General features: G+C 51.3%; 1 protein-coding gene across 4 annotated transcripts in view; it reads left to right on the top strand.

Moving 5' to 3' along the window:
* NCK2 (NCK adaptor protein 2) overlaps positions 1-21,032 on the top strand; it is a 131,061-nt gene that overhangs the window by 23,025 nt on the left and 87,004 nt on the right. The window contains exon 1 of one of the 4 annotated variants that reach the window (XM_081157215.1): positions 16,611-16,701. The exons of the other annotated variants lie outside the window; for them this stretch is intronic. The gene's annotated coding sequence lies outside the window, so the exon portion shown is untranslated. Of the gene's footprint in view, positions 1-16,610; positions 16,702-21,032 lie in introns of those variants that run through there. 4 annotated transcript variants of the gene reach the window in all.

Below are 21,032 nucleotides of genomic sequence, written 5' to 3'. Positions count from 1 at the left end.
ACATAATGTAAAGCACTAATAAGTAAAGAAAAGGTGTGTTACAAGAATGAGAGGGAATGGTGAGGGAATGTCCAGGAGCCCTGTGAGCGGAGTGTGGTTACAAAGGAATTTCTAAGAATCATAATTTTTAAAAATGGGATCTTTTGGACATGGCTTACTCAAAATTCTTTAAACTTCAAGGGCATGATGAAAATTTGTTAGTTTAACTTCAGTTAGAAGCAGATTTAGTAGCTCTAATGTTAAAGGTCTTTTTTATTGTGTGTTTTTATTTTTATTATTGATTTCAGAGAGAGGAAGGGTGGGGGCGTGGAGAGAGAAAAAGAAACATCAATGATGAGAGTCACTGATCGGCTGCCTCCTGCACGCCCCATGCTGGGGATCAAGTCCGAAATCTGGGCATGTGCCCTGACCAGAAATCGAACCTCCATCTCCTGGATCCTAGGTCGATGGTCAACTGAGCCACGGTGGCCTGGCAAAGGTCTTTTTTTTCTTTTTTTCAAAGAACAATGTATTGATTTTTAGAGAGAGAGAAACATTGATGGCTGCCTCCTGCACACTCCCTACCAGGGATCGTGCCTGCAACCTGGCCATGTGCCCTGACCTGGAATCCAGCTGGCAATCTTTCGGTGCACGGGACAACACCTAGCCAACTGAGCCACACCAGCCAGGGCAAAGATCTTTTTCAAGGGCGGTGTTTGTTATCTGGCTTTTATCTTGCTGAGGATATTATATGTATACTGATGTATACATCAGTGATAAAATAGTGTTTTTCTTCAGCTAAGAAGTGCTGAAACTTACTGTCAGGTGTGTGCGTGTGGTCACATTTAAAGCAATTTCCTTAGGAATAGAAGGCTGTAGAGTATCCATCATTTCTGGAAGGTGTAGGCATGCTCCAGAAACAGGCGGTTGGTTTGTGAAATGACGAGGTCATGCTTTGGAGTCTGAGCCATGTATCGAGCCACAGCCGGCTACATTGCCTCGATATTTAGTAGCTGGCTACATGTCGATATTTAGTAGTTTGAGTTACTTTGTCATTATTCCACATTCAGACCTTCTTTATTTTAACAGGGCGAGGAAAATATGTTTTAAAATATTCAAGAAAGTCATTTTGGGGAAGTAAGCTCTATTGCATTAAGTAGTTTTTTAGACTGCTTATAGTTTCAGTTTTCAGTGTTGACAATTCTGATGTTAATGTCACTATCTCCTCTTTCGTATTTTTCATTCTGACTTTATAATAAACATGAAACTAAGTTATATTTTGGACATATATTTCAAGGGATGTTTCTCATTCTTTGCCATCATATAGCTTAGGCGAAAACTATGTTTTTATCTCGCGATTAAAGGATAATTTTTTTTTAAAGCTAATGTTTCTTAAATAGAGGCTGTCTTAGCTCCAGTTGCTATAACAAAACACAGTGGGCTGGGTGGCTCGAACAACAGGTATTCATAATCACAGTGCTGGAGGCTGGGAAGTTCAAGATCGAGGTGCCTGCTGATCGAGTTCCTGGTGAGGGCCCCGCTTTCTGGGATGGAGACAGCAGGTCTCGAGGTGGTGTCCTCCTGAGGCAGAGAGAGGCCGCTATGGTCTCCTCCTCCTCTCATAAGAGCATTTGTCCCATCCTGGGGGCTGCACTCTCATGACCTCACCTAGACCTATAGTTACCCCCCCAAAGGCCTCACCTCCAGGTAGCATGCCCTGGGGATTAGGGTTTCAGCAGACAGATTTGGGGGAACAAACAGTCAGTAACAGAAGCCTTTCAGACTTGCTTCGCCTTTATAAACCTTTCCAGGGAGAGAAGCACGTACCTAGGTTTAACCTGCTTGCCACTGTTTCTAATGAGGTTTTTCTGTTTGAAGTAAAAACCCCTCTGGTGTACGAGCCTCTTTCCTTCGCCAGGCTGCCCATCACCCAAAGCTCCATTCCCCCCTGCAGCTGTTCTCAGAGGCTTTCTCGGGCTGACTTCCTCCCTCCCGGGAGAAAAGCCTAACTTTCCTTTCTCTCCCAGCCACCCTCCAAAGATGAGGCCTTGTAGACATTACAGCAGGTCTTCGGCTTGAAGTCTCTGGAGCTATAGCATCCGAGCTGCCCCGTCTGCCCAGCTGGCCACAGCTGGCCGGGAGTCCTGCTCACGGGGGCAGGTAGTCTCGGGTGGGGAGGGAGGCCACGAAGGAAATGGCGAGGGCTGCCTTTCCTTATCGTATCTCTTCCTAACAGCCTCTCTGCGCCTCTTGGGAACTCTTGACCTTTCTGGCCCTTAGTTTGAGAACCGTGGATTTAGACTGTTGATTTTAACTTTCTCAAGGCGCAACTCAAACACTCGGCTTGTTGACTCAGCCCCAGAGAACCTCCCAGCCTATTGGAATGAATGGAACTGAGCGTCCTGCCTCGTCTGCCTGTTTCAGTGAGGGTGACGCCCAGGACAATGAAACCTTCCCCGTGACCGTGTCCTGCTTCTCACCCGAGCCCCTGTCCCCCCCCTTCGGTTCCATCCTTTGGAGAGCTGGTCCTGCCACAGCTTCTTCCAGTGTCTGCATCTCTGGGCCTGGATCCCCAACATTGAACCCATCGCTACAGAAGGAAAACAGTAAACCTGTTGCCACTGATTTCCAGGAGCCTGGAGGCATCCTGACTTCCTACTACAGCTTTGATTCCTGAACTCTTCTTTCTGGAATCCACATCCTCTCTCCCTCCCATTTGCACAGCCAGAGCTCCTTTGTGTCGTCTTGGAGCCAGTGTCCCTCCGGGCACCTCCCTGCCCCTGGTCCGGTTTGGCACCTGCATTTCTCTCCTGTCCCATCCCCCCCATGGGTTTCTGGCTGCTGCTCTAGCAGACCTGCCTGGCTCCTGCCACCTCTTTCCTGGAATGCCCCTGTTTCCCATGAACTGCTGTGACCATCTACAGTGAATGGTAACCTGAGCAGGTGACTTCAAGTTCCGTAGAAAGACTCCTGTGGTGCCACTTCACACTTAAAACTCCTCTCCCTCCCCAAGTCCCATAGGGCTCCAGTACCACAGACTGGGGGCGTGTGAGCAACAGAACTGTGTTGTTTACAGTCCTAGAGGCGGAAGTCTGAGATGAGGGTGCCAGCTTGGCCAGGTGAGGTCATCTTCCAGTCACAGAAATCTTGTCTCCTCACATGTTGGAAAGGGGAGGGGGTGAGGGAGCTCTGTGGGGTCGCTTTTATAGGATCACTAATACCATCCATGAGGGCTCCTCCCTCATGACCTAGTCACCCCAAAGGCCCCGCCTCCTAATACCATCCCCTTGGAGGTTAGGATTTCAACTTGAATTTGGGCAGACAAGCATTCAGACTGTAGCAGGGTCTCTTTGGCATGCTGTGGTTCACACTTAAGTTTGTAACTTCTTTATGTGCAGTGTATTTTCCTTGAACGATCTGAAGCTCAGGCACCCGTTCAACAAGGACTGGAGCCTCTCCACTGTGCCAAGCGCTGCTTTGGGCCCTGGCAATCCTGCAGGGAAGAGGTGGGCCTGGGGGCTTTTTGGAGAACAGGCAGTGCTGTGGGCTCCTGTTTTTGCTTGTATGTAGTTCTCTGGGTAGTTCAGTAGTCGTTTGTGTAGCCGATTTAGTTGGTTTGGGGGGGGAAAAGAGAGTTTCCATTTGGATCATAAGAAAAATATCAGCGCCACTAAATGACACGTACATCTGGAAGTCCTGGGGACGGATGCGTGGGGTTACCTGAGTGCTCAGGCCCTCTGCCCTGTGTGACGAAGGTCTGAATGAACCTCAGTACTTTCTGTCTGAACAAAAACAAAATTGACACATTGGTCGGGACTGGGTGGCCCACCTGTGAAGCCTGTGGGGGTGCATTTGGTGTCTTGGTGTGTGAGTTCCTTGATTGGTTTATCTGGGCCCAGAGCCCGATTCCATGGTCTGTTAGGGCAGGTTTCCAGGGCCAGTCTAGTCAGCTGTGGCCAGGGGAAGTGACCCGGTTACAGACCTGACTGCCGGGTCTCAAGTTGTCTGAGCCCCCCCCCCCCCCCCCCCCCGGGCATCCCAGAAATCTGTCCTCAGCAGATCCTGTGTAAACTCACACTTTTGTAGCAACTCCAAAGGCATCCATGGGACCTGGCTGAGGAACACACGATACGCCATCTCTGAGGCAGAGTTTCTTTTGAGTTACACGTTTAGCTAATGAAATATGGCGTCAGAAGTTTTACATGCGGTATAATTGAAAAAAATGCTTTCTAAAATCGTCGCCGGGTTGATCCATCGAGAGGTGAAGTCATGCCTCCTTCCCTTCATTTGTAAAAAGTAACGAGTGCCGTTCACTGAGGGCTGGTGTTTGTGCGCCAGGCCTGCCCTACGTACCTGGCTCTGTGTAGGGCACAGGCGTGTGCTTCGTGGGCATCTGGGTCTTGGTTTTGGTGATGGGGAACTTGGAGGTATAAGGCTAGTGTCCCAGGCCCTGGCTCACATCACCGGCTTCAGCAGCAGCTCCGCGACAGGCTTGCGCCCCCCCCACCCCACTGTCAGCCCACAGGTACCATCTCTTGATGTTATTTTTTTTTTACCAGAATGTAATTTTTAAATTTAACTTCAAATTGGTTTGTTTAAACTTATTTTCTGTCTGACTGACTGAGTTTTCTCGATTGCCATTAGAGCACACTTCTGTGTTTTCTCATCTCCCTTGGGATTTAAATTTTATTTATGAATTTATGGCTTACCTTAAATAGCTTCTACTACAGGCAGAGGAGCTGTCTGTCCTACTGCCTTGCAAGGGAGAAATAATCAGCTAATTATACCCTTTTGAAATTAGCTGTTCTTTTCCTTGACCTCAGAGCCCGGTTTGCATAACTGCTTGCACACCTCCCGGCGTGTGAGTTTCGGGATCTACACTGAGTCACTTGGATTCTTTTAATGTGAATTTTTTCTTTGTACACTAATCACGCTCGTAATCTCCTTGCCTATAAATGAGAGGCTTAGAATCGCTGGTTGTCAAAGGTCCCTTTGGTTTTGTAGTTACAGCACCAAATAAAATAAAACAGTATTAGGCATGCTCGTGGCCCATCAGTTGCCTGGGGAGTTGATGACTTCCAGGGAGGGAGTTATTTGAAGCAAATGGTCCTGTCCTCCGTTGGTTTGGACTATTCTGGCAAAGCCCCAAGGACGGCCCTCACTGCAGGTGGCTCTGGGGAGATGTGGGTGTGGAGAAGGCCACCTGCGGCTCACAGACCCTGCCAGGTGTGCTGTGCCCTCTGATGTCACCTGCAGCTCTCACTTCCCTTTCCTGTCCTGGGTGGGGGTGGAGACCCCAGCATGTGCTCCAGCTCTGGCAATTATACAGCCTGGACTTTCTGTAACAAACTCAGGGGCCTACCTTTCATCCCTTATTTCCACAAGCATTCCAGATATCTTGAAATTTCAACATCACCTAGAAGCATCCAAAGGAAGTTTGGGGGAGGGGTTCAGGACCCTCTGTCTCTGAGCACGTGACAAGAGGGCTTTGGCTGCTGTGGGGTCACCCCACTGTGGTCTGGGCTTCCTCCTGTGCTTTGCTGCCTGCTGGCCTCCCTGACGCAGGACTGCAACAACTGCAAGTGTCCTGGGCTGCCCCTGGCACAGCAAGGACCTTTATGACATTTCGAACATGGCCCAAAAAAGGAACTTGTGGATATTCTTCTAGACTTGGCCGCTGAGTGTCTGGTGCAGGCCAGCTCCCTGCGTTCCTCCTCTAGTTGCCCCTGGTTCTGGCTCAGTCGTCCCAGCAGGGTGGTGTCGGCTCCGCCCAGGCTCCAGGGACCCTCAGCAGTCAGACCACAGGTGGCAAGTGGTGAGGAGCAGAATGGCCCTCGGGGTTATTTCTGTTTTGGCTCAACTGGGAGTCACCACTGCTGGCCTTGTTGTTCAGATGACCTCTGCTTACTCAGCCTGTGGGGTTACTCCCGCCCCCCACCCCACCTCCAGGGCCTCTCTGCTAGGAAAATAGGAACCTCAGGTATTTCAGACAGGTGGGATCTAGTACAGGGGATGGTTGCAAAGTGTGGGAGGGGCCGAGGAGCCCAGGGAGAAGACATGTTACCCGAAGGTCAGAAACTGAGAAAGCTGCTGCTGTCCTGGCCTGGAGAAACAGAGCAAGAACAGGAGAGTCCCCCAGAGCCCCAGGCAGGCACTCCCCACCCTGCTGCCCCCCAGTGGGAACCTTGAGCCCAGGGTCCTGCCCTGCTGCAGCAGCAGCGACCTGGCCATGAACTGTGGCAGGGATGGGCAAGGTTTTGCCCTTTCTCCTGCCTTTTATTGTTGCACCAGGGCCTCTCTTTGGCAGAACCTAACTAAGAATCCAGCTGGCGAGGGCCCCGGAAACAGCTTTCTGGTTTCCAGCCCCCCCCCCCCCCCCCAGCGGGACAGAAGAGAGCATGGCTGGATGGCAGTGACTCTGGTACCTGCAGGCACATCTACACAGGGCCTCTCAGGAGTGTGGGTGGAATGCAATGACCCAGTGCCACCTTGCATGCCGTGGGCAGATAGGTAGCTGCTGTTAGTCCTTGCTACGTGGATCAGTAGAAATGGACCGTGGGTAGATAGCATGCTGGTCCTGCAGACGGTACTCACCTGCTGGGTATGAAAACACAAAACAAAAGAGGTTAGTGTGACCGTCTCTGGCTAACGGAAATGAATAGCAGTCATTCCGTTGCAGCTGGACTGGAGGTAACAGCGAGTGGACGCACGTAATGCGTTTCCCATCCAGGTGCTGCTGTGCAGAGACTCAGGGACTGTGGTTCCCTGGGCTGCACGTTGTTGTCGGTGGAGGGACAGGCCGCTCCTGTCAAGCAGGAAACCACCACGTGCATTTTGAAGATGCCGAGCTCTCCTCCAGAGCTCGCTGCTAGAGAGAAGGTTGGCATCGGGCGGTGGCTGACAAGATCCAAGCAACAGCAGATTGGTATCGCTGGTCCCCTTAGCCTCTGCTTCTCCTCTTCCGGTAACTGGGAGCTTTCTTGTTCTCAACCTGGACTTGATACATCTCCCCAGCTTCCTTCTTTGCATCTGTACCTTTTCCGTCTTCTCCTGTGGTGCTTGGAGGAGCTGTCAGGTGGCAGGAGACAGCAACCCTCTTGAGCTCCCTGAAGCCAGAGAAGTTGTCCCAGGGAAAGGAGTCTTATAAAGGGGTGTGGGCAGGCCTGCGGGACTGGGTCCAGGGCTCAGCGGTGTGGGGGGGACCTGGGGAGCCCCCTGCCCCTCAGCTCGGCCTCTGCACTCCGCAGACCGGCCGTCCCTCTCCAGCACCTGTGGTAGGAAGTGGCCTCCGCCAGCAGCAGGGAGATGTGGGTCCAGCAGGGGCACTGCTCTGTGGACCTCTCGGGGAGACCCTTCTTTGGCTCAGTTGGTCAGATGCCCACTCTGAGCCAGTCAGTGGGCCATCCGTGGGAGGAGGCGGTGGTCTGTAGAACACGCCTGCCCTCACAGCCATGTGCCCGGGGCTGGGGAAGGGCGGCTGGGGGCAGAGGAGAAGCTGCCGGCCCAGCCTCTGGGGGTTGGAGGGGGTGGTTTCCACAGTAAGCTTCCACGGAGCCTTGCCCACGCTGCACCCACACCAGCGGGCAGCGGGCAGCGGGCAGGCACCGTCTGCTGGAGCCCGTGGGTCCCTCCTTACTCTGTAAACGTCATGCCCTTGTAACTGCTGTCTGTGTGTCAACATTGGGATAATGGTCATTTTGATGCAAGCTTTACAGACATGCTCTAAGAACATAGTACTTTAAACTCAGAAATTTGGTTTTGTTAAACTATTAAAATCTGAGAAATGATTGAGAATAATTTTATTGAGAATGGTTAGTAAAATGTGCGTATTAGAATCACTTCTGCCCAGCCGGGTGTTGCTCAGCGGTTGAGCGTCGACCTAGGACCCAGGCGATCGGGGTTCGATTCCCGGTCAGGGCACATGCCCGGGTTGCGGGCTTGATCAATGACTCTCTCCTTATTGATGTTTCTATCTCTCTCTCTCTCCCTCTCCTTTCCTCTCTCTGAAATCAATAAAGATATATATTTAAAAAAAAAAAAATTAAAAAAAAAAAAATCACTTCTGGGAGAACAAAAAACACTAGCACTCAGCACTCTTACTTTCGATTGGACTGGACTCATTTTTTCATTTAAGTACAGTTGGTGTCCAGGGTTACATTTGTGTCATTTGTACAGTGTAGCGGTTTGATATTTGTGTACCTTACCCTGTGCTCCTAATCCCAGTCGCCGCCTGGCACTGTCCAGTGACTTCACTGTTGTCGACTGTATTCCCATAAACCTTTTTCGCCCACCCCCAGCCCCGCCCCTGGCAGCCGTCAGTTTCATCTCTTTTTTAAAAACGTTTTGCATTCATTTAATTAAAGGGGATACTTTAAGCCAGTTGCCTTTTAATCAATGTGTAGTTGTTTCCCAGAGTGTCCAGCAGCATCCCGTTCACCCGCTGAGTCAGAGGCGGCACATTGCGGCTGAGCTTGGTGTCCTGGGACAGACGAGCCCGGAATCAGGCCTGGCGGAGGATCAGCTCGTGCTCTGTGCTCCTGCCAGCCCCATGGTGACAGCGGGAAGAGAGAACTTGTCTCCCAGCCTGGGGGTGTGGCCCAGGTGGAGGGAGGGAGGAAAGAACTTCATTCCGCTAATAAGGCAGCTTTTGAATTCTGCCTCCATGGTTTAAAACACACACTCACACCCTGGCGGGTGTGGCTCAGTGGTTGGGCATCACCGGTGCACCTAGAGGTCGCTGGTTCGATTCTCGGTCAGGGCACATGCCTGGGTTGCGGGCTCCATCCCCAGTGTGGGGCGTGCAGGAGGCAGCCCACCGACAGGACCCTCTCTCAACAATGTTTCTCTCTCCTTCCCACTCCCTCTCTAAAATGAAAAACAAAACCATATTTAAACACACACACACAAAACGTGCACACGCACATGGAGTCCATGTTCTGTGTGTGGGGGGGGTAATTTTCTTAGCTGTACAAAAGGACAAACTGATGGAGGATACCCCCGCCTACGTGAACTGTGTGCCCAGACCCCTTCGCCTGCTGTCTTAGTAACATTACGTACACACCGGGTGCCTTACAGCCGACTGAAACCTCTGGATTTACGGTTTGCTGCTTCTCCGTTATTTGATTCAGTTGTGCTCTTTTCAGAAACCCCTTCCCCTCCCACCTATTTAGTGTTGCTTTTTCTTGTGATATGTCACGATTTTAACTAAGCATAGTTTGCATGCCCTAGAAACGAGGCATACATTTTTTAATAGAAAAAAATGCCTGATTGCAAAATTAACCAAAAATAATAAATACTTATTGTAGAGTATTTGAAAAAATTTTAAAGTGAAGTTTTCAATATTAAACCTTTGCTTCTCAGTGTCTAGATTAAGTTGGGGCCTGATTGTCATAAACATTCAGATATCTATGACTACATTTCCATAATACGGTTTTCATATCTGTAAATTTATCTAAAGGACACACACCCAGCCACCTGACTTTTGTTGCTATCTGGGTTAAAAGTCTAATGATCGTCCTCAAGTCCTGCTTCTGCATCATGTCCAAAGGGTGCGGAACAAGGCGGCCAGGTTTTGTTACCCACTCCGGGGTTCCCTGGAGTTTGAAAGGGCTGCTGTAATAATTACGCCGAGATAACAGCCATCGCAGTCAGTCCAGTGTCACTGCATTGCCATGTCACCTCAGCCCGAGTGACCCAGCCTCTCCTCTGCTGACCCGGGTCAGGCCTGTCTCCCCTGGCTGCCATCCTCCTGTCTTCCTACTTCCAGACTTTTCTCACTCCCATCAACCTCTTAACGTGACAGGAGTTTTATTTTCTAAATTATAGATCTAATTCTTTCAGTTCTTTCCCTAAAAACCTCTGGGTCCCCAGGTACATGGACGATAAAGTCTGGGCTCCTTAGTGGTATTAAAAGGCCTTAAAATCTGACTTTTGCTTCAGGTTTGACCACTTCGCCCTTGTAAATTTCACAGCCACTGTCATGCTGGTTATTTCCAACTAGGTCACAGGTATCACACACCCCGGTGCCTTTGCACGGGCTGTCCCTGATGCCTGGCCTGCCTCCCCCACCTCGCCCACTGCTCACCTCCCTGCCACATTGCAGGACTGAAATGGTATCTCTCCCTTGAAGCTAGAACTGGTGGCTCCCTCCCAGGCTGTCTCCTAGTTCATGCCCATCCGTCTCTTAATACTCATGCACTTAATCCTGGGAGCAGTGCACTCTGTGGTGAAGATCTGGTCCCCTGCCATGAATCATGGCCTTCCACTTGGCACTGTATGGTTTGGGGCTAGTAAGGCTCTTTGTGCCTCAGTTTTCTCAACTGAAAAATGGGACAATAGTAGTAGTTATCTCCTAGGATAGTTGTTGAGTTTACAAAGAGTAATGCCGTCCAAGAGCCTGTTGCCGTCAAAGAGCCTGATGACCCGGCAGTCACTGTTGTTTGGGACTAGTGGTAGCTGTCACCGCTCTGTAGTTTGATGGTCTTTATGCGTGTCTGTTTCTCCAGCTGGAACCTGAGGTGTGAAGATGAGGACTGATGGCTGGTTGGCTCACTGAGTGTTTGCTGAAGGAATTGGTATGCGTAAATATGTACTACTCCCTGTTTATTTGCTAGTGTAAATGCCTTTCATTGAGATTAAATACATTCAGCTGCCAGTTTCTTTGGTATCAACGTGAGCGTGTCCAGGTGACCTGGAGGCCTGATGCCTGCGGGGTCCCTGAAGCTGAGGGAGGGGCTCCGGGAGGTGGACCTGACTTCCCAGGTCTGAATTCTGTCCCCACCCCACTCTGCTTTCTAGGAAAAAGAAGAGCCAGGAGGGCAGGGAGGGGTGGCCACGTGCGAGCCTGTACCACCGGTTTGTAAAGAAACCGCAGCATAGAGATCATGGGTAGTGAGGTTAGCCACTGGCTTGGGGAAGCCGCTTTAGTTTCCTCCCCGAGTGGGAGCCCCTCTCTTCTTTGGTTCTGAATAGTCTAACTAGTAGGGTGACCTTCCTGTCTGGCCATCAGCAGACAGGGTGACAGCCTGGGGCGAATGAGGACTCCCTGTTGGTTCCCCAGGCTCAGCCCCCTGATGCCGCCATAGACTGGGGGCAGCATCCGTCTTCTCCCTTTGCCTCCAGCATCCCCTCAAACTCCTTCCACGCCCTCCATCTCCTGTGATGGTTGGGGTGAAGGCCCTTTGAGAACTTGGGAAGGACCATACGTACTGAGCACTTGCTTCTTAATTATGAAAGTGAGTGTAAATCCTACATCAAGTCTTACTTGAGGAATGCTGGCTACGTAATGTCCTGTGTCCCCATGAACTCAGCTAACAGCATCTGGTTTCTCCTGCCTTTCTTCTCACCTCGTGAGGACAGTTTCGTGCCATGGCCAGTTGGATGTCAGAGGATCAACCTAACAACCTCCTAGAGTGCAAGGGACCCTAGAGTGCCAGAGACCCTGGAGCACAGGGACCCTGGAGCGTAGGGAGCCTACCCGTGTGCATGATCGCGCAGAGGGCCAAAGCTGTGTGTGGAGAGGACAGACCTGGGGAGGGAGAGGCGGTTGTGCCTCTGCTCAGTGCTGGTGGCCGCAGAGTGTCCTGACCTGACCCTAGTGCTCTGCCCTCCTACCCTGTCTCTGCAGGTCCTAACTGAGCCACACCTTCCGTAGGCTAATGGGCGTGGTGTGAGCCCTCTGGGGAGGGGGAGCTGTACCTTCTTCACTGTAGGGGTGAGAACAAGCCCCTGCGCAGATGCTTTGGTCTCTGACTGCTCCATTCAGCAGGCTGCTCCCAGGCGCTGACCCTGTTTGGGAATCTGGGATATAAGAGCCGAACAAGCCCAATGGGGAAGCTGCCTCGTGGAGCGCGGAAGCAAGTAAGAGAAACAGGAGCCCCAAAAGGCGGATTGAAATCCTCTTGGTCTGAGCTGGTTTCTGTGAAGCCGCCTGGGGAGTAGTGATCCTGTCCCAGCTGCTGCTGAATTCGCACCCAGAAGGTGGGTCCTTAGCGTTGGATTCCTTCACAGTGATGTGTAGCAATTGAAACATCAAAGCCAGTGGCAGTGAGGATGTTCTGGGTGCTGTTCAGAAGCATCAGGAGCCTTTGGGACAGAGCTTGAGTTTGGTGGGGCCCCTCCTCTTCCCTTGGGGGCCAGTAGATGACCTGAGTGGAAGCTTTCCTGGAGGTCCTTCCTGCACACGCGCATATGTGTGTGTGTGTGTGTGTGCTTGTGTCTGAGTTTCGAACAACTGGGTTGTCCCCAGTTGGGTAGGTTGGGAGGCATCTGCACAGACCAGGGGTCTATGTATAGTGTCCTCAGAAATGCTGGTGGCATTTAGGGATTACCTGCTAGGGACTGTGATAGAGTCTTTACAAAACAAGAGCCTAGGTTTGCTTTGCAGGAACTCTTACCACAGCCTAATGGGACAGTTATGTGCAAGGCACTTTCTACCTACCAAGTATGAGGGTGGAGGGCAGGTGGTAAAGACATGCACCATCCTGGGACAGCCGCCTCCCCACCCAAGTCTGTCCCCACAGATGGGTGCAGATAGCTGGGTGGTGAAGGGCATCATGGGTCACTGTGCCCTTGGCCGCAGTACTCCCTAGTGACAGGTTAGGACCTGACAGTACACCAAGCTGGCCTTACCCTGATCATTTCTGAAGAGTGCGTGGCAGTTTGTCAAGTGCTCCCTAGGATGTGCTCCTTGTGTCTGCTGTCCAACCCTGTGTACGTTACTAGTTGATGCTGACGGCACAATTGTTTTTTCCGTGTTGATATTTGGATTTTATCACATATCCATTGGAGATGATGCCTCTTGACTTTGCCCGTTAAAGCTTTTTAAATTTATGTAGATGATTAAGTGGTTTCTTTTGGTGTTTCTTGGGGGCATTGTACGTTCCAGAGAACACAGCTTGTGGTCGCTGAATTGGGTGATAAGCGCAAGTGTTTCTTTCCCCGGTTATTTATGGAAGTGCACCTGGTCACGGTGTTTTAACTTCATTGATGGCACTCTAAAAGAGTCTTCTTCGTGCTTTTGTACGACTTTGTAACCACTGAAAAGCCCCAGATCATTCAATTTGAAGAGAAAATCACTTGGTTCTTCATCCCAGCTTTGACTCTTGATGCCTCATAAAAGCTGCTGGGCCATGGGAAGTTGGCCACGCAGGCTCTGGCCACGGAGGTCACCCATGTGTCATTTCCCGGGGCTGCTGGGACAAGTACCACAGACGGGCTTAGGTAGCAGCAACATATTGTCTCAGTCCTGGCGGCCAGAAGTCAGAAGTCAGGGTGTGCGGGCCTGCAGTCTCTCTGAAACCTGAAGGAGGACCCTTCCTTGCTCTTCTTGGCTCTGGTGGCCACATTTGATGTTCCTTGGCTTGCCCGTGTGTCTGCATCTTCACATGGCCACCTTCCTAAAGGACACCAGTGACATTGGATCAGGGGCTCGATGGGTGGAGTTGCCTTAACCCACCTGTTCTGTGCTGCCTTATCTTAGATGGGCTGATACACCTGCTGTGCAAAGGTAAACTCAGAGAGCCCATCACTGCAGAGCCACTGCAGGTGCAGCGTGGCGTCTGTGAGGAAGGCCAGCCTCATAGCTGTTAGATGAGAAAACATTGAGCAGTTCGTGAATCTATGGCAGAGTTGCTTTAGATCAGTCCTTTTCATATAAGTGAATATTGTAGCCCAAACCAGTTTTCACTTGTTCTAGTCTCAAGTAAAAGCTGTCCTATTCCTTCACTCTCAACGTCGCTCGGTCCCCTGGCACGGGCCTTGCTGTGGCGCAGAGGGTTACCGAGCTCTCCGCTCTGACAACCCACGCATTCCACTGCACCAGCGACGTTTCCTCTTCCACAAATAACAGCCGTGTCCTTGCCCCTCGCGATTTCTAGCTTGCGTGCACGAGGACAGCCGAAGGCAGGCGTGCCCGAGTTTCTGAAAAAGCACTTTTAGGTGGGACCTAGTACTTGGCTCATTGATTAGGTTGAAAATGCAGGACTGCTCTCAGAAAACAGCTTTCTTAGATCACATCTCTAGGTGACGTCAGCACTTCTGCTGATCACAGGATGCTAAAAGGCTTATTTGTAAGCTAAAGGGGATCTTGGGGGTCACTTAGTTTTTTTGTTTGTCTTTGCATTTTTAATTAGTGAGGTTTTGGGTGTTTTAGTTGCAGGAGGACTGACTGGTCTGTGATCACCAGGTCGGGCTTGCTGCCCCCACTTTGGACACGCCTCTGTGCACTCCTGGGTCCCATCACCTGTTTTGTCTTGTCTCCCGCCTCCAGCAGGTCCCCAGCAGGTGCTGTGGGGATGGAGAGGAACGCCTGAGTGTGTGCAGACGCCCCTGACACAGTTGTGGCTCACAGCACGGGCTCTGCCTCTGCTCTTGGGGCTGGTGACGCTCAGCTGTGGCCACGCACTGCCCCAGCACCGGGAGTGTACATCATTGGCCACATTTGCCTGGGATTGGCCAGCTTGGCCTCTGGACATGCACCGATGGGCATCAGGGCAAAACCGTGGCTCCTCTCAACCCCTTCAGTTTCTTGAGGCTGAGCCCATAAAATATACAGGGTTTGTCACTTATATCACCTGGACCCCACAGCCACAGCAGTGATGACGACAGTGATGCTGACCTTGTGGCGTTTCATGTGTGTTCTTTCCTTGAGTCCTCATGGTGGCCACATGTGGAGAAACACTGGTCTGAGTCCAGGCCTCTGTTCTGCAGAGCCACCCTGTCCTCGCAAACGTGAGATGGCCTTTCTGAGCATTCTTTCTAAGAAACAATGAAACCAGCAGCTTGCATTTGCTCCTGGTTCCTGGTCTCCCAAGCTCGGGGTCGCAGGCTGGCCTGTCCCCATCACTGCTGCCACCATTTGCCTCACAGGTGTTGGTGGGACAAGACCTGATGGGGAAGAAGTGCATGGGGCAGGGTGGTGGGCCAAGCTAAGTCACCTTGAACACATCATGGAGACAGCTCCTCCTTTGAGGGACACAATGGAAGAGGTGTTGTCCATTGAAGGTAGTCCTGGACAGCACTGAGACTGACCCAGAGGGGGTCTCCTGAACAGGGTGGGGGAGGAGCCCCTGCACCCCTCTGAGCACACAGCATGATGCGTGTATTTTCTTGTGGCCTTTGTGGCCTGGCGGCACATGGTGTGCAGGTACCATGTCTCTCTCCTCAGTGTGTCTATCTCGTTGGGGACACTCAGCTGCCAGCATCAGGACCCCTGTGTACCCTACAACCCTTCAGAAAAGGTGGAAGGCAGGGCCCAGCCAGCTCTGGAGTTCTTGTGAGCAGTGGCCAGAGCCGAGTCTGGAGGTTTGGGGAGGACTCAGGGTGGGGAAATGGGTTGGGGGAGGCAGTGGAGCTTTTGCAGGGCGAGTCCACGGGGACACCTGGCCTTGACTTGGTGGTCTCAGTGGGACTGACAGCTCCCAGCTCGTGTAGCTTTAGAGTGAGGGCGCTAGACCCACCGGGCTCTCCCCACCCTCCGTCACTTATCACTGCTGGGACCTTGCTTTCCCATCAGGAAGATGGGCCAGTGACCAGATGAAATGCAATAGCTTACACATGAAGCCTCGAACAGCGCCCGGCGTGCATTGAGCACAGACGTTGGCGGATATTCCCATTGGTGAAGGTACATGGGCTCAGCTGCTGTGAGATTTTTGTAAATGAGGCTGACACCAGGAATGGAGGGGAAGGGGCGAATCACCCAGAGATGTTCTGAGAGATGTTATGTTGGGATTCTGCCTCGCAGCTCGCATGTAGCATGCTTGTTCTTTAGGGTAAAAAGGGTGCGGTGCAGAGTTGACTGGGCTGCCTCTTGCTGGTGGTAAACTCCGCACACTGAGGGGCCTGTGCTCTGATGGTTCCACAGAGACTGGAGTACTAGGAGGCAGCCCTGGGAGGGGAAGAGGGCCTATTTTCCCACCTTGCTCCTTTGTAAAATACATTGGCGTGAAGAAACACAATAAATATCCCCAGTAATGGTCCTACGTAAATATGTTTGGATTAAATCTTTCTCTAGTGAAAAATTAAAAGTGAAAACACCGACTCTTTGTAGAGTGAAGCGGCAAGGTGGCTGTTCCCTGAGCCCGTGATGTGGTTTCATGAAGAGAGGGTTCGGACAAGGATTTTTCTTTCCAGAAAGTAGGAGTCATTCTCTTCTCCCTTTATATGATGGCTTTGCAACTGTCAGAAATGTAAATGTCTTTGGAATTTGCAGGACAAAAGGAAAAATCCCTCTTTCCCTGCAGAAGGTAGAGCATCCTTGCCTTTTAGGGTCACCTTGCAGTTATCTTAGGCTGGGCTGATGTCCTGTGTATAGCATAGGCTGAAATTTGTCATTCATCGCATGGCACTTGGCAGTGATGCAATCTGTCTTTATTCAGGGAAGTTTACTATGTTACTTTTAACGGAGATTTGCCCTGCCTGTTCCCAGCCCTTTGGCAGAGGCAGTGAGAAGTATTTCCACCCGCTGGTTGAGCTTGGGGGGAAGGGGCGAGGAGGGATTAATTTGCTCTCAGGGCAAGCTGTTTACAACAGCCTCTTAAGTGCTGGTACTGGTTTTATTGAAGTGAGGGGAGGAGCATGTGAAATTCAGGGAACTTAGTGATTCCTCTGTGTACCAGGACTGTGCCGGGACTGCACGAAGCAGTGACACATGTCCCCGCCTTCCCACGCCCCAGCAGGGCAGGGTTGAGGGGTGTGCGATGCAGCGAGGCTTTCACAACACAGGTGAGCATAAATGTACTCTTGTCATTCCCTATAATAATAATAATTACTAACATTTAAATTGAGTGCATCTATGGGCCAGGCCATTATAAATGCTTTCCATAAAGGTTCCCAGTTAATCTAGGGGAAACTATAGCACCATCAAAATTGTGAACAAAGGGAGATTAAAGTCTGGCCCCTGGAAGGGACGCCTGCCAACCTGTTCCAGGACATCTGGAGTCTGCAGGGTGAGTAACCCTGGGTCACTGGTGCTTCAGACACTTTCCATGTCAGTGTTCTTGCCATAGGCATAGTGTTTCCTCCTACAGCACTGATCGCTTAGGCTTATGGTGACGCTAGCAGACCGGGAGTGCAGCTGGCAGCCCCCAACTCAGAGGGTTTTCTGCAGCCAGCACTGGTTCTTTGTAGCGTCACTGGGAGCTGGAGATGGTCACAGTGTTTGCCTGCAAGTGCAGAAGGAATCAGAGGACTGTCTCCCCCTCTCCACCCAAGAGCCTGGTTGGAAGGTCCCTTCTCCTGAGATGTGGGTAACCCCGGGAAAAACTAGTCATGATGTCGTCATATAGAGGAACATCGGCGAGAAATCCCTTTTATTTGAAAGATGAAAGTGAAACAGTAAAGTCACTCAACTAAAAAACAGCCCCTAGAAACCCACACTTGAATGTTTCCTGGTATAGTTCTTCTCATGACCCAGATTGGCCCCCACATAGGTTTTCCTGCATGAACATGAGGGGAGAGGTTACATTTAAAGCAGCACAATAGAGTGAACGCTGTCTGATCTCACCTGACCAACCCCCAGTGTCATTCAAGTGTGTCCATCATCTGAGCAGCCCTCTTGCCCAGCTCTGAGGCCTGCTCCCCTGTGAGTGTAGCCCTCCTGCCCAGCACTGAGGTCTGCTTCCCTATGAGTGTGGGTGCAGCCCTCCCGCCCAGCACTGAGAGATCTGCTCCCCTGTGAGTGTGGGTGCAGCCCTCCTGCCCAGCTCTGGGGTCTGCTCCCCTGTGAGTGTGGGTGCAGCCCTCCTGCCCAGCACTGAGGTCTGCTTCCCTATGAGTGTGGGTGCAGCCCTCCTGCCCAGCACTGAGAGATCTGCTCCCCTGTGAGTGTGGGTGCAGCCCTCCTGCCCAGCTCTGAGGTCTGCTCCCCTGTGAGTGTGGGTGCAGCCCTCCCGCCCAGCACTGAGAGATCTGCTCCCCTGTGAGTGTGGGTGCAGCCCTCCTGCCCAGCTCTGAGGTCTGCTCCCCTGGTGAGGCCAGGTCACCGAGCCCGTGTCATAGTGTTTGCCTTTGTGCTTTGTATATAAAAGCCAGGAGAACTTGGTCACAAGCAGAATGTCACTTCTGAAGCCTAGTGTAAGATGCTTAATTCACAATAAGTGATATGTCTTATTTGTTTGTTTTTATCTGGTGTGCTGAGGAAAACAAATAGTTACAGCTGGCAGCAGTGAAATACTCCCGGTCTGGGAGACACATGATTTAAGCCCTGCCACCCTTTGTCCTGTATCTACTGTCTGTTGTCTGGTTTTTTTTGCACTTTTTCATATATGTGGGTTTGTGTTCACTCTGCCCATCTGTCAGTTTCCTCATTTACCGCTGCCTTCTTCTCAAGTCCCTCCCATTGTATATTTCTCTATCAATTAATTAATCCCTTTATCCAGCCTTGTATTGATCATTTCTTCTGTCCAGGGCACTGGGATTAGTGTTGTGGATGGAATGGTAAATTAGTCTCAGCACCCAGTATAGGGAAGAAAGAGCTGTGTGTACAAGCGGTTCTGATACCAAAGCAGTAACACTTCTGTGTGACAAGAGCCACCACTCACTGAACACTTGCTGTGTGCCCGGCCCGGCTCTCAGCACTCACTTCATCTGGCCTCACAACAGCAGACAGGCAGGTTGGGTCCAGGGTAGGAGTGCTGGCCCAGGCCTGTCCAGAAAGGTCCCAGGTTTGGAGACTTTGCCTCCAGGCGTGGGGTTGGCCTTGACCTTCACTAGGGTCTTGTGTCTGTTTCTCTCTAGGCACAAGAAGCTAGGGGGTTCCTTCACTTGGGGCTGTGAAGATGAACCAGTTTTGAATAAAATGAGCCTCTAATCATTATGTGAATTGGAAATACAGGTTAGAAAACAGAGACTGTTGCTGTCATTGGTTTAAAGGATTCGTGGGCCCTGGAAGCTCCTACTCCCATAAAACACCCTTTCGGGGGAGAGAGTGAGAGGAGGGCGGTTCTGTTTGTCACCGTTTCTGTCGGCTCCATCTGGGTTAGGACTTTCCAGACTGTTATGTTTGTATAGGTTTCTGTTTCCCTCTGGTTTATGTACTTGCACTCACACTCTATCTCAATTAGCTTTTCTCCTCACCAGGGTAGATATTCCGAAACTACTATAGTTTGTCTTAATCTCCCCTTGCCAAGTAATACAAGTAATAGGTACTTTTCATAGTCACCCACATGTACACGGAGTGTACTGTGTGGTACAGTGGGATGTGGGTTATGTGAGGCATGGTGGCGGATGTGGGACTTTCTAATCTTCCCCAGGTGCCTTCTCCTAGGGTTTCCTACTTTTTGTTTGTTTTATGTCTATGTTCTTTATCCACAGAAAGCATACTTTTTTTCTAGATTCCCTCCATTCCTTTTCCTCATTCTTTAAGAGCTTACATCAGTTATAATCCATTGTAATTCAGTACTCTGTGCTTTAGGACAAAAACAGTCTGTGTTACTGTTTTTCAAAGTTAGACTGTAGTCAGGGCAGGGTATCTCCTGTTTACTGGCTTGAGTTCTTAAAAAATATATTCTCGTTGCATTCATCTTTTCAGAGCCCTAAATGCACGTAGACAAATTGCGCTTTACCGTCCACGCTGACCGTGATGTGGAGCGCACACCTCTCCCCAGGCTCCCTTCCCTGAGCCCGGCTGCTCCAGGCCTGAGGTTGCCCCGCCCACCTTCCTCACCTGATTGACACGGGCCCTGGGTTCCCGTGGCGTCATGACCAGCAGCCCAGGTTGCGGTCATGTGTACACTTGAAATCAGGTCTTTAATAATTTTTTTCATTGAGAAAAAATTAACATTTCTTTTGATCCAAAGACGAAAGGTCTGCAGTTGAAGAAATGTTTACCTGCGTTTTGCTGATGAAAGTGGTCCTCTTGAGAAACACAGGGGCCTGCTTTGCTGCCCATCCTGCTCTCCTGTGAGGACCTCGCCCCGTGGTTCCCAGTTCTCGAACGTGCGCCTGCTCCAAGTTGACCTGAGGCCTCTTTTCCTCCGCTTCCTGCCACCCCCAGTTTCGGCCTCAGGAGTCTGGCGTGGGCCCCTGTAATTTGCATGTCTAAGCGCCCCAGCCACCAGGCAGCAAAGAGCAGATGGCTGGGAGGAGCAGGTAACTAAGTTGACCTTAGCTGTGCGCTTGCCTTCACTCGCCGAGGGGAGGGGAGCATGTGAGCCAGAGCTCCACCCAGCAGCCACAGTCCCACGGCCAGTGCAGGGGGCAGACTGGCTCCTCAAGACACCCCGAGTTTACTGCTGCTGGTCTGAACCTTTGTCTCCTATCTGTAGAATGGGTAGAATTAAAAGTTGATTTGTGAGGTAAAAATATGGCAAGCTATTTCTTTATCACAGCCCATAAATAGACTAGCACATTAGACACAGAATTGAGCCATTAAGGAACAGGCTCCTGCCATTAGAATTTGTTGATCGGATTACAATTGCAGGCTCTCATTTCCTCGCTTCCTTCACTTGCATAATTGCTTACCACCTATTTTTAGGAGCTCTTGCTCTGCTAACTCGAAGTGACAGCCATGCTGGGCTCTGGCTTCCCAGGATCATAGGCTGGCTGGCATCCAAGCCCTCAAGACGGGTAATGCTATCTGCCCCGGGGCTGTGCGAGGTGGTGTGCTGCTAAGTGGGTCGCTGGGCAGGCAGCCTGGAAGTCCAGCCACCTCCTCTCTCCCCTTCTTGCCACTCCGTCCACCTGAGAGGAGCCAAGGCTGGAGCCCCATTTCCCAGCCCTTTGAGAAGTGTGCTTCCTGGTGTCTTACCACTTGGTGGGCATCTCACTGCCCGCCAGCCTGTCGTCTCTCTCAGGCGAGGGTACTGAGCACCATGGTCGGCTGCAAGAGCCCCAGCCTTTGGCCTCTGCTCTCAGCACCCTGTGGGGGGGGGTGGGCGGAATAACTAGGGTAGAGCTTGTCTTCGGTGGACTCGGCCTCTTTCTTTAAGGCTACTGCTCTCTAGGTGGGCCTCTTGTCGCCAGATGGTGTGCACAGGGGACAGGTGGAGCATTCGGTCCTGCTGCTTTCACCTCTGAGTTGGGTCTGGCTGGTCACAGCCCGTGCCCCATGAGGC

This window comes from Miniopterus schreibersii (assembly GCF_964146895.1).
Source record: "Miniopterus schreibersii genome assembly, chromosome: 13".
Taxonomy (NCBI): domain Eukaryota; kingdom Metazoa; phylum Chordata; class Mammalia; order Chiroptera; family Miniopteridae; genus Miniopterus; species Miniopterus schreibersii.
Note: the sequence above shows the minus strand (reverse complement) of the source record. Positions and strands in the feature narration are given on the sequence as shown.